The sequence below is a fragment of the Rhinopithecus bieti genome, unplaced genomic scaffold, assembly GCF_001698545.2.
Source record: "Rhinopithecus bieti isolate Rb0 unplaced genomic scaffold, ASM169854v2 scaffold_10706, whole genome shotgun sequence".
NCBI lineage: Eukaryota > Metazoa > Chordata > Mammalia > Primates > Cercopithecidae > Rhinopithecus > Rhinopithecus bieti.
This window is the reverse complement of record NW_016806811.1, coordinates 1,840,334-1,852,590: the sequence shown is the minus strand read 5'-3', so window position 1 is coordinate 1,852,590 and position 12,257 is coordinate 1,840,334.

The window sequence follows — 12,257 nt, the reverse complement described above, 5'->3', positions numbered from 1 at the left end:
ATGTTGGCTTGTTTCACAAAATGCAGGAATTACAGGCATAAACCACCATGCCCAGCTTAAAAATATTTAATACTCCCATATATGGTCAACTAATTTTGACAAGGGTGCCAAAATACACATGATGAAAGAAAATCTTTTCAAAAATGATGTTGGGAAAACTAAATATCCACATGCAAAAGAATAAAATAGGACCATTATCCTATGCTATATATGAAAAAAATTAACTATAAATGGATTAAAGACTTAAATGTAAGATTGGAACTCATAAAACTCTTAGAAGATTGCATACAGAAAAATCTCCTTGACATTGGTCTTGGTAATTTCTTTTGGATATGACACCAAAAAGCACAGGCAACAAAAGCAAACATAAGTAGGACTACATAAAAATAAGATCTATTGCACAACAAAGGAAGCAACAAAATGAAAAGACAATCTATAGAATGGGAGAAAATACTTGTAAACCATAAATCTCATAAAAGGTTAATATTTAAAATATATTTTTAAAAAACTCATATAACTCAATAGCAAAAAAACAAATAACCTGGTTTTAAAAATGGGTAAAGGACTTGAACAAACACCTACCCAAAGAAGACACATGAATGACCAACAGATATACGCGAAGGTACTCAGCATCACTAATCATCAGAGAAATGCAATTCAAAACAACAATGAGGTATCACCTCACACCTATTAAGACGGCTTTTATCATAAAGACAAGAGATACGAGTTGGGGAGGGTGTGGAGAAAGGGAACCCTGTACATAAACCTTTACCCGTGGAACTTATTTGTTTGGGGTTTTGCTTTGGAACAGGACTCTGGAATAGCCATTACAGAAAACAGTATAGAAGTTTCTCAAAAAATAAAACTAGAGCTATCATATGATCCAGCAATCCCACTCCTGGGTATATATTAAAGGAAATGAAATCAGTATGTTTATGAGAGGTCTGCAACCCTCTGTTCATGGCAGCATTATTTACAATAGTGATATGGAAACAGCCCAAGTGTTCATGAATGAATGAACGAATAAAGAAAATGTGTGTGTATGTGTGTGTGTGTGTGTATGTGTGTGTGTATGTATGTGTGTGTGTATATATATATGTATGTATATGTGTGTGTGTGTGTGTGTGTGTGTGTGTGTGTGTGTGTGTGTATATATATAATGGAATATAATTTAACCATGAAACAGTAGGGAATCCTGCCATTTGCAGCAACATAGATGAACCTGTAGGGCATTATCCTAAGTGAAATATGCCAGAAACAGAAAGACAAATAATGCATAACCTCACTTACATGAGGAATTTTAAAAGTTGAACTCATAGAAGCAGAGTGTAGGACAGTGGTTACCAGAGACTTGGGGGTGGGAGAAATGGGGAGATGGTGGTCAAAGAGTACATTTAGTTATAAGCTGACAAATTCTGGGTATCTCAGGTACAGAATGGATGGTTCCATCAGAATGAATAGTAGTAATTACATTGATTATATTAATCATTAGTCAGTGTATTCATATGTCAAATCATCATGTGGTATACTTTGAAAATATACAATGTTTATTTTTCAAAAAATTTTTTAAGGTTTACATGAAAAGTTAATTTATTTTATACATCTGCCCACTTGTATATGTAATGTTACTTAATTTAATAAATGCAAATGTGAATTTTTACATTATCCTTTGCCTACCCTTAGCTTCACAACCCTATGATCCCCAGCTCCCAAAATACATACATAGAAACAACCTGTTTTGGATGTTTCCATACTTTTCATTCATCTCATATGTTCACACATCAATATTTTATATTATATCCTGGTTTGTTTTACAAAATGGCATTTTTTTAAATGCATAATATACTGTATCTTGCTTTTTCTCACCAAACAACACAGAATCTCTTCAAGTCACTGATAATTTATTCTTTTTAATTGCTTTGCAATATTCCATGGTATAAATGTACCATAATTTATTCATACGTAAATTTATGAATTTTATATATACATATATGTGTGTCTGCATATGTGTGTGTGTATATATATATTCAGGATATTCAAGTAGTAATACTTGTATTATATATTCTCCTTAAGTTAGATAAAAATTCATCTGCAAACATAATTTGTCATTACAATTTAATTTGTCATTACAATTGTGTCATTACAAAGATACAATGATGTATCTTTGATCAATTACTTTCAGATCGTTTTTGCTATTATTTGATAGTTTTCACTTGCTTTCTTCTTCTTTACTTTTCTTGTTTTTTTTTTTTTTTTTTTTTTTTTTTTTTTTTTTTTTTTTTTTTTTTTTTTGAGACAGAGTCTCCCTCTGTCACCCAGGCTGGAGTACAATGGTGCAATCTCAGCTCACTGCAACCTCCACCTCCCAGGTTCAAGTGATTTTCCTGCCTCGGCCTCCTGAGTAGCTGTGATTACAGGTGTGTGCCACCACAGTTAGCTAATTTTTTTTTTTTTAGTAGAGACAGGGTTTCACCATTTTGGTCAGGCTGGTCTCGAACTTCTGACCTCGTGATCCACGGGCCGTGGCCTTCCAAAGTGCTGGGATTACAGGTGTGAGCCACCGCACCCAGCCTGCTGTGCTTTTTAAACTGTTACTCTTTAAGCCTTTTCTATTTCTGATTTTGCTATTTTCCAAAGCTCTGATAGGTTTTTGTAGCTTCTTTTGAATCATTATGCTGCATTTTTCTTCTGATCAAAGCACACTTCTCTGGGATGTTTTCATTTTCTGCCTGAGTATTATTTGTTTCATTTTATCTCATTATCTTTAATAACAGATTTTTCCCCATTATGTAAAAGAGATTGAGTTTTACAAACTATTAGAAGCAGGTTCCTGTAAATGACAAAGAATTTAAAGGAACTCTCCCAGCTTTGTGGATGGAGGACGCCCCATAATGAGAGACTGAGGCAAGAGTTTCATCAATGGAGATTTGTTAAGCTAGAGCTTGAGGGGGTGCCCAGAAAAAAACGTGAGTCACAGAAACATCTGTGCTTGTGCTCTCTGATGGGGTTTTCAGGAAGTTCAATATTTATACATTTCTTTAAAGCAGGGGGAAGGCATGTACAAAGAGACAGGTAGGTGGTGAGGCAAATGGTTACATTTTTGTGAGATTTTAATCAGTGCCCATTAAATGCCCATTTTCTATCAGATAAGGTGAACATTCCAAGAAAAAGGTAGTAAAGGAAGAATCAACCATGCAGACATCTCAGGTTAGGTGGAGGAATGATTGATCTCTTCTTGTATATTCTGCACCTGGGAAGACAAACTTGTTATCGACATTGTCAGTGTGAAATCTAACGGTGCTAAACTTGGATTGCAGATCTAAAGTTTTAATTGACATGCCCTTGTTTTATGGGAACATACACATTTTGTAATGGTTTCCAGGCCAGCAAAAAACTTATCTAGGAACAACTTGGACAGTGAAGCTTTTTGCCTTTCTATGGTGTCTGACAAATGTACAATGCTTTGACACAAGGTTGTGAAGAACAGCTCTTCATTTGGGAAAAGGATGGCAGTGTTGCATAACTCAGCCTCCAGGCTCTCCAGGCTTATCTTTCCCTTTGGCATAATGAATTTAGGGGACCCGAGATTTTTATTTTCCTTTACAGTTGTAATCATCAAAATATGGCCTGATTACCCATTTCTCTGTCTCTCAGAGAAAATCCTGCTTTATAACAGATTTGGGGTTTTTTTGCCTCTAAGCCTCTTTCGCTAGATTTCTGTGGACCGATTGGTACTCCCTATTTAGACAGATGTACACATAAGATCATTAAATCAATTTCCCACACTGTGCCCCACCAACTCATCACTAAAATCAAGTCTGCTAAAATCCCTCTGATCAATTAGGAGAGAATGTGGTAACCAATACAAAGTTCAGTGATTTGGGAAGGTGTCTTCTAACTACTCAGCTCACTTATAACACAAATGTTCATGACATGGCCATATTGAAAGATGAAGGGTCTTCTCTTGGTCTCCATGAAAGAACCTAATAAGGATAAGTAATAACTTTCCAGGATCCCACTCTGAAATTGTTCCATGTTCACTGTTTCTGAGTATTTACTTTATGGCCTAGTCTGTTGGCTACTCCTTCATGGGCTGACCTTCTCTGATGCCATGCTGTGACTCACACATTCTATTTTGCTTCCCACTTTAAGATTGGATGGTGCAGTTCCTTAAAAAAAATTACTGGGTTCTTCTTGGGTGACCCCTTGGATGTAGAACTATGGTCTTTGAGTTTTAGAAGGTTTGTATCTGGGGAATTGAAATATTCATTTATCAGTTTCTGCAGAGTAGCTCCTCTGTATTGCACTATTGGGTAAGGAAAGTTCAGTTTGTTCTTATTGGATCTGAAAGGCAGGAAAAGGGGATGTGGGTAATGTCCTGACAGGAAGATATGGCACACTCAAATTAAGAAATTAAGGATGATTTAATGAGTATATAATTTCTTTTTTTTTTCTTTTTCTTTTTAGAAGACTTGATATTTTACTGTGTTCCTTCCAGAATTTTTCTATGAATCTTTAGATATTTTTTCTCCTGCAATAATCTGAATCCCTGACCCTTTGGTCTCAACATTCTTTCTCCCCTTTCTCCAGCATTTCTCAGTTTGCTTACTTCTTCAAACGGTGTTCTCTTACATTAAGGCATGTTCTTCTGGATATTTCTGAGAGTTTCAAGTGGAATTTCATGGATTTTAGGGTCCGTTGGTGGATTTTGTGTTTTTACCAGTGCCAGCCATACAGATCTAAATGCTGAGACAATCCTGCTGATTGTCTGTATTTGGGCCACAACTACAGATGCAGAATTTTTTTTTCTCGGTCACTTTGCAAGCCAGTGACCCCCAGCCAGGGAAGCCCTACCGGGGCCGCTCTCGGTGATGCTACTGTGCCCCTGCTCACCTGTGTTAAAGCTTATACTTGTGTTTGGGGGTTCCCAAGCTCTTGTACTGCGCCCAAGAAGAATGAAGATTCACTGTGCATTGAAGGGTGAGGATGGTGGAAAAGAATGTTATTGAACGATGAAACGGCTTTTAGCGGAGAGGAGATATAGGGGTGTTTCCCCTACCTAAAGGCAGGAAAATCCCTCCCCTGTTGCTGGCTCTGGGGCCTCTTTTGGACCCAGAATGGAGAGTGCGTGCTGATTGGTTTGTGAGTATGCAAAAAAAGGTCAAAGCGAAGACATCACTGAAAGGTCGGCATGACAGTGTAGAAAACTAATTAGGAAAGGGAGGTATATGTAAAATAGGTGAAGGGTGGGGACCAATCAGAGGAAAGCATGCTGAATGGGAAGACAAATTCTCAATCAGGTCCGGGGATTTAACCTGTAGCTTGGCTTTCAGGATTTAAACTGTCTTTGGCTTCGAGGTGGGGTTTCACCAGGGACCCTCCCCTATCTGCCTAGGCATTTGGCTGCCTCCTGCCACTCTCAGTACCACTCTTGTTCATGGGAATTTCTTGTCATCTAATTTTGCTAGCAATTTATCTGAGTTTTGTTTTTTGTGGGGTGTGTGTGTGTACTTCCTGTGCCATCACAATTGGATTTATAGTTTTCAGGAGGAGTTTTGAGGAAAAGCAAAAATATGATACATCATTATCCTGCCACTAGAAGTGTGTTACTTATTTCTAATTTTATTTGCTTATAATCAGACTACATGGTCCCTAGAATCTTTACTTCTAAAAAAATTATTAAGACTTCCTATGTAAGTAGAGGTTTAAATTACATAAATGTGTAGGATGATCGTAAACTTTGCATAGATATGTGTAAAAAAAATTGCTTGAAAATAATGCAAATTTTAATCTTAGAAAAGCCTTCTCATTTCCAAAATTTAACCCTCGATGTGGTTTTATGGAAAATTATATATAATGTTTTTCCAGTTTATTTTAGTCAAATATATTCATTATTTAATTACTCTCTTTTTAGTTTTAATCCACTTCGTTTGTCTAGTTCTGAGAGGTATGTTGTAGAATTCAACAATATTTTTTCTTTTTTTTTTGTATTTGAATAATCTTTATGCTTTCAGCTGTGCTATCATTTAAAAATATACTAAGCTAAAAGTAATAAAAAGGTCAGTTACATCCAGGTGCAGTGGCTCATGCCTGTAATCTCAGCACTTTGGGATGCCAAGGTGGGCAGTCGGGAGTTCGAGACCAGCCTGACCAACATGAAGAAACCCCGTCTCTACTAAAAATACAAAATTAGATGGGCATGGTGGCGCATGCCCGTAATCCCAGCTACTCAGGAGGCTGAGGCAGGAGAATTGCTTGAACCTGGGAGGCAGAGGTTGTAGTGAGCTGAGATTGTGCCACTGCACTCCAGCCTGGGCAAAAAAAAGAAAAAGGAGTCATTTACCTTTGCTCAATTAAATAGAAGGATATTTATCTAACTTAATAAAAAGCATCTCAAAATCTAGAACAACTGTCTCTGTGGTAATATTGCCTTTCCTTCACCATCACAAAATGACTGTTGCAGCTCCAGCAAAGACATGTACAAGAATATTCATAGCAGCACAATTTACAATAGTCCAAAACTGGGGAAAACTCAAATTTCCATTCATAGTACAATAAGCACATCAACAAATCATGGTGTTTTTATATGATTAAATACTATGCAATAATCAGAATAAAGGAACCACTGCTATGCTCCATACCATGGATGATTTTAATAAATATTTTATGCATTTATGTTTCAACACCTAGGAAAGCTGATCTGTGGTGTTAAAAGTCATAATAATGGTTAAATTTAAGGAGTAAATGGTATCAGGAATTATCATTACAGGCCATTCTAGATGCTGATAATAATCTCAATCTGACATGAATGACTGTAACACAGGTAGTTTACTTTGTAAAAAAAAAAAGAAAAAAGAAAAAAAAAAGAAATTTAATTTTTTGAGATGAAGTCTTACTCTGTCTCCCAGGTTGGAGTGCAATGGTGTGATCTCGACTCACTGCAACCTCTGTCTCCCAGGTTCAAGTGATTCTCATGCCTCAGCCTCCCAAGTAGCTGAAATTACAGGTGCTCACCACCACACCCAGCTAATTTTTGTACTTTTAGTAGAGACAAGTTTTCACCATGTTGGTCAGGCTGGTCTCAAACTCCTGACCTCAAGTGATCTGCCCACCTCAGCCTCCCAAAGTGCTGGGGTTACAGGTGTAAGCAACTGTCCTTCTTTGTAAATATTTATGGATCAGTAAACTTAAAATTTATTTACATATCTGTGTTTATGTATCTTTCAATAAAAAGTTTACATGATAAAATGATCAATGGAAAAGTTAAAACATAAAATATTACTGGATTTAATAACTCAATAATTAAGTTTAATAGCAGATTATAGTAGTTTAGGAGACAATCATGAAGCTGTAAAGTCATCAAAAAGTAGTTAATTGACAAAACACATCAATCTATATATTAAACATAAGATTACATTTAAATGTTAATGGAATAATATTCTAATTAAATACTTAATATTTAATTAATTAGCTAACATTTAATTGGAGACACAGGATTGAGAGATGAGTGCAGGTTGGGGGGTTTGTATTTTGTAGTGGGAGAATGAAGCTCAGATCTTGTGGCTTCTTCACTTCAGCATGTTAAGGTGCCGTATTATGGGGTATCATTTTCCGAGCCCCAACAATGCAATGATTTTATTTCTGAAATATTCAATGAACATTAAAACTGTACAAAAAAATACTTCAACTTTATATGTCTCACAGAATTAGATTCTTTGATCACTAACTTACTTTTCAACCATATGAATGGTGGGCCATTCAAATCAAATAGAAGGTAACACAATTCTCTGTTGCATGTGACTCACTCAAAAATGACAGGGTAGCTAATATTCTTGGTCTTCAACCACTAAATAGCAGGTCTCTCTTTACAACCAAAAATGTCTCCATGTATTTCCTAAATATTCCCTAGAAGAGGCACTGTCTCCATGGAGAACATTATTCCCATGTAGAATAGCAGAGTGCTGAGAAGCTGAGATAGTAATGTCTACGGATCACAGTTAATAAATGACTATTGGAATACATTGCCAATATACATGTGTGCGATCATATTGAGTAAACCAGGGTATATCTATAAAGCATGTACAGTTCCTACAATCTATAGGTCATTGTCTTTGGCAAAATATCTGGCCCCCCATTTGGTTTCTTTTTCTTTAGTCTCCTACCATCTACCTTTTTTCAGCCATTCAAGTACTTCAAGATCAAGCTGTCCCTTCTCTGGGCTGGTATAAGGGCAGAGGAAACAGTGTTCTTGTTCTGCAGACATAGGCCTGCCTTTGAGATGATAGAAATAATACCTGAGGCACAATTTTGGTGATAAAGAAGCACCATTATATGGAATAATTTAACTCCTCATTGCATCCAACAACTCCACTAAAAAAAAGATTGTAGCTTCCCCTTTTCCACAATCAAAGTGCCCACTAAAGTGTTTTTGGAAATGTAACTGTCTTCATTTAAATGAATCTAAAAACTGCTGATAGCTTTAATAAACTTTTAACTGGATTCTAGGCATCAAGTTTTCAGACAAAACATTGAATTCTAGTCCTAGAGCCCCTCATTATATTTAGTTTGTTTGCACACAAAAAAAAATGTGTGTAAACTCTGATTCTGTTCCTATCTCATTCAAAACAAAACCTTGCATTCATTACCCTTTGAAAAACAGGGAAATAAAGGGAGAATTGGCAAAAGAAACCACATAATAATAGAACTTTTCTCAGAAAAATAAAACACATGTTACAGCCCAGTGAGGTTCTTCTTGACCACTGCATGGAAAACACTGAGACAGTAGGTGTCGCAACAAAGAAAGAAATTTAATAATTGCAGGGCAGCTGAGTGGGAAGGATGGGAAATATCTCTCAAATTTGCCTCCCCATGAATTTGTAGGTGAGGGTTTTTAAGGATGATTTGGTGTTTGTGGGGGCTAAGGAATGGGAACCGCTGATTGATTTGGTCAGGGATGAAATCACAGGGGTGTCAAAACCGTCTCCATGTCCTGAGTCACTTCATGGGTGGGAGTCACAGAACCAGTTCAATCAAGTTCAATTTGGTATGGGTCATGGGTCTGGGGGGCATCAGGTGGTCTACCAGAATGCAAAGTCTGAAAAATATTTCAAAGACCAGCCTCAAGTTTCACAAGTTACCTGTAAGAGCAATTGGTGAAGTTATGAAATGTGTGAGCATTGGGGACAAGACTCCTGAGCAGTAAGCAATTACAAAAAAGCAAGCTAGGGAACAATGACCAGCTATTGTTTAACTATGCCTATATCTTAGCAGAATTCAAGCCCCCAACATAATTGTAACCTTGTGATATTTCATTGTCTGATATAGCCACTTTCAGTCCCCAAACAAGGAGGCAGGTAGTTTTGGGACGGAACTAGTGTCATCCTTGCTTTAAACTATAAATTGAATTCCTCCCATAGTTGGCTTGGCCTACATACAGGAATGAGAAAAGGCAGATAGCTTAAGCTTAGAAGCAAGGTAGAGTCAGTTGTGTTAGATTTTTCTTACTGTTATAATTTTGCAAAGGCAGTTTCACATGCATCTTGCCACCTCCATCCCCTGGTTTGGGCCCTACCCTGGGTGGGTTTATTTATACCAGATTAATATCAGCTTTCAGTAACCTTCATAGAATATCTCTGAAAGTAACATTATGAAGAAATTTTGTTTCAAATTGTCATAAACTATTTTGTCTAATCAATTATAAAACAGATTTTAGTCATTTTAATTTACATAAAAGTTTCCAACCACAGATGTGTTTTTATGGAATAGCTTCATTACCTATTGAATGTGCTTAGAACTGTAAGCTAAACATCCCTGTTTTTTACTTTTTTGGTCAGGCACAGATGGCAGCATTACCACATGTATGATTTATTTTTGAAGTGAACTTATATAACAAACAACCCTACTATGCATATTTTCATGACTTTAAACAACTCTAAATTCAAATAAACCAAGCATTTTTAATTTATTTTGCTAATTAGGAAAATTCACTTATCTAATTTGCAAATACCTTTTCCATTTGGTATATAACATAATGATACTCTTTACTGTCACTGTTAATCAAGCTGTTGATTTCAGAATCATCAATTCAGATAGCATCTGGGCACCTTTCATTCCTTTGTAGGTGATTGATATATTCAGATAGATACAAAGAAACCTCATAAGAAAAGTTTGACTTTGTGGAAACACTCTAAATAAATATGTCACATAATAAAGACTAATCAGTTAATATTTAAATAAATAAATAATTTAAGTCATGACTATGGCTCTTTGGTGAAAATGGGCTAACTTTGTTAACATCACTATAACATTTGAAAGAGCTTGGAAAAACTTGCTATTTTCACCAGAAAGTTTACACTTGTGCAAACGTCCAAAACCATATTAGATACAACCTGATCAATAACCATTGCATTAATAATACAAAATGGTTGCTATGAATTTATTCTAAAGGAACTCTGAAGTATTTGTATATTTCTGTATTAATTTAGCTAATTTTTAGCTCAATTACTTCTGGTGTAGCATGGGTCCAAAGTCTGCATATTTTATAATATTATGTGTGCAAAACCACCTTTGGAAAATAATATTAAAGCTTTTGTAAGAATCATCATTTCTTTAGCACATCATCTAAAGCCATTAAATTATTAACATTAGATACCATGAAAACAGTTCTTAGAATAGTCAACTAGAATGTAAAGACTAATTTCCAATTAATGAATCATACAGATTCTTTGTTTACTTTTCCTTTTTCATGTATCAACATTTAAGTCACCTCATTAGTTATTTCCGGTTCCATAAAGACAAAGATGAAGAAAACATGGGAATATTTAAAGGGCTGAATTTGTAATTTGCAGATGTGATACACACTTTCTTGAAAGAAGTTCACATTCCTAATGAGCTGCTCATAAGTCATTTGGAGATTTCAGTAGCCTTTAGTCTTCAGTACTATGGGTGCCACAATATTGGCTGATTAGTTTTATTTTTTCAATTGTGTCATTATTGTTTAACTAGATTGTCACACTAAAGACCATTTTTATAATACTTTGTATAAGATTTCATTTTAATGGGCTATAATCTCGAGTGTAAGAAATAACTATATCATAATTGTTAGGTTTTTTTCTTTTTTTTTTTTTTTTTTTTTTTTGAGATGGAGTCTCACTGTCACCCAGGCTGGAGTGCAGTGGCACGATCTTGGCTCACTGCAAGCTCTGCCTCCCGGGTTCATGCCATTCTCCTGCTTCAGCCTCCTGAGTAGCTGGGACTACAGGCACCCGCCACCACACCCGGCTAATTTTTTGTATTTTATTTTAGCAGAGACGGGGTTTCACTGTGTTAGCCAGAATGGTCTTGATCTCCTGACCTTGTGATCCACCTGCCTCAGCCTCCCAAAGTTCTGGGATTAAAGGTGTGAGCCACTGCACCCAGCCATCGTTAGGTTATTTTTACTCACCCATAGAATCTAGCCCAAAACCTCACAGAATAGGCTTTTAATAGGATATGGATGAATATATTATGTATTTGCATTGTTTTAACTATTAGACTGTTGTTTAAAAGGGGCTATATCAAAACTTATGGTCATTTTCAAAAATCCATCATATTGGTCTTTAAGTGAAGATATTGAAAAACACAGTTTACAGGGCTTTAGAAAAAGATTCACATTCTTAAGAGACCATGATAATACCAGATGGCAGGTTGTCAACAATGATATTTTACAATGTTTACAAAAGTCATGGATCATATTCTAGTAGAAACAGCTTTATTTTCCAAATAGGATTCTAATTTATACACTACTAAGGCAAACAGGGAGTCACTGATCTGGAAACTCATAGTCATGCCATTACAGTGAGATGTTCCTTTGGCCACAATTGTGTCTCTTTGTTTTTTACCTGCTTCCCCCACACGTATCTAACATAGAATGTTGGACCTAGGAATAAACAATACTTTCATTCAGAGAGGGGAAGAAGGGGAGACAGCACTTAGCAGTTCTGAAATCCCTCAGGGTAGACATTGTGAAGGCCCCATCGAGAGGTGGTGACAGGTTCTTGATCAGGTCTGATTCTGTATTCTAATAACTCCTCTCCATTTGGTTGATCTCCATGCCCCCATGTCCACCTTCTGAGAGTGTCTTCTTGTCTGTTATACTTACTGATTACATTGGAAGTGGCTGTTTGAAAATATGTCCTTGGAGGCTGACCAGCCTGGTTTCTCAGAATTCATATAAGTCTGTTGTATGTAGACATAAAGTAATAAGAGGAAGGAGAATC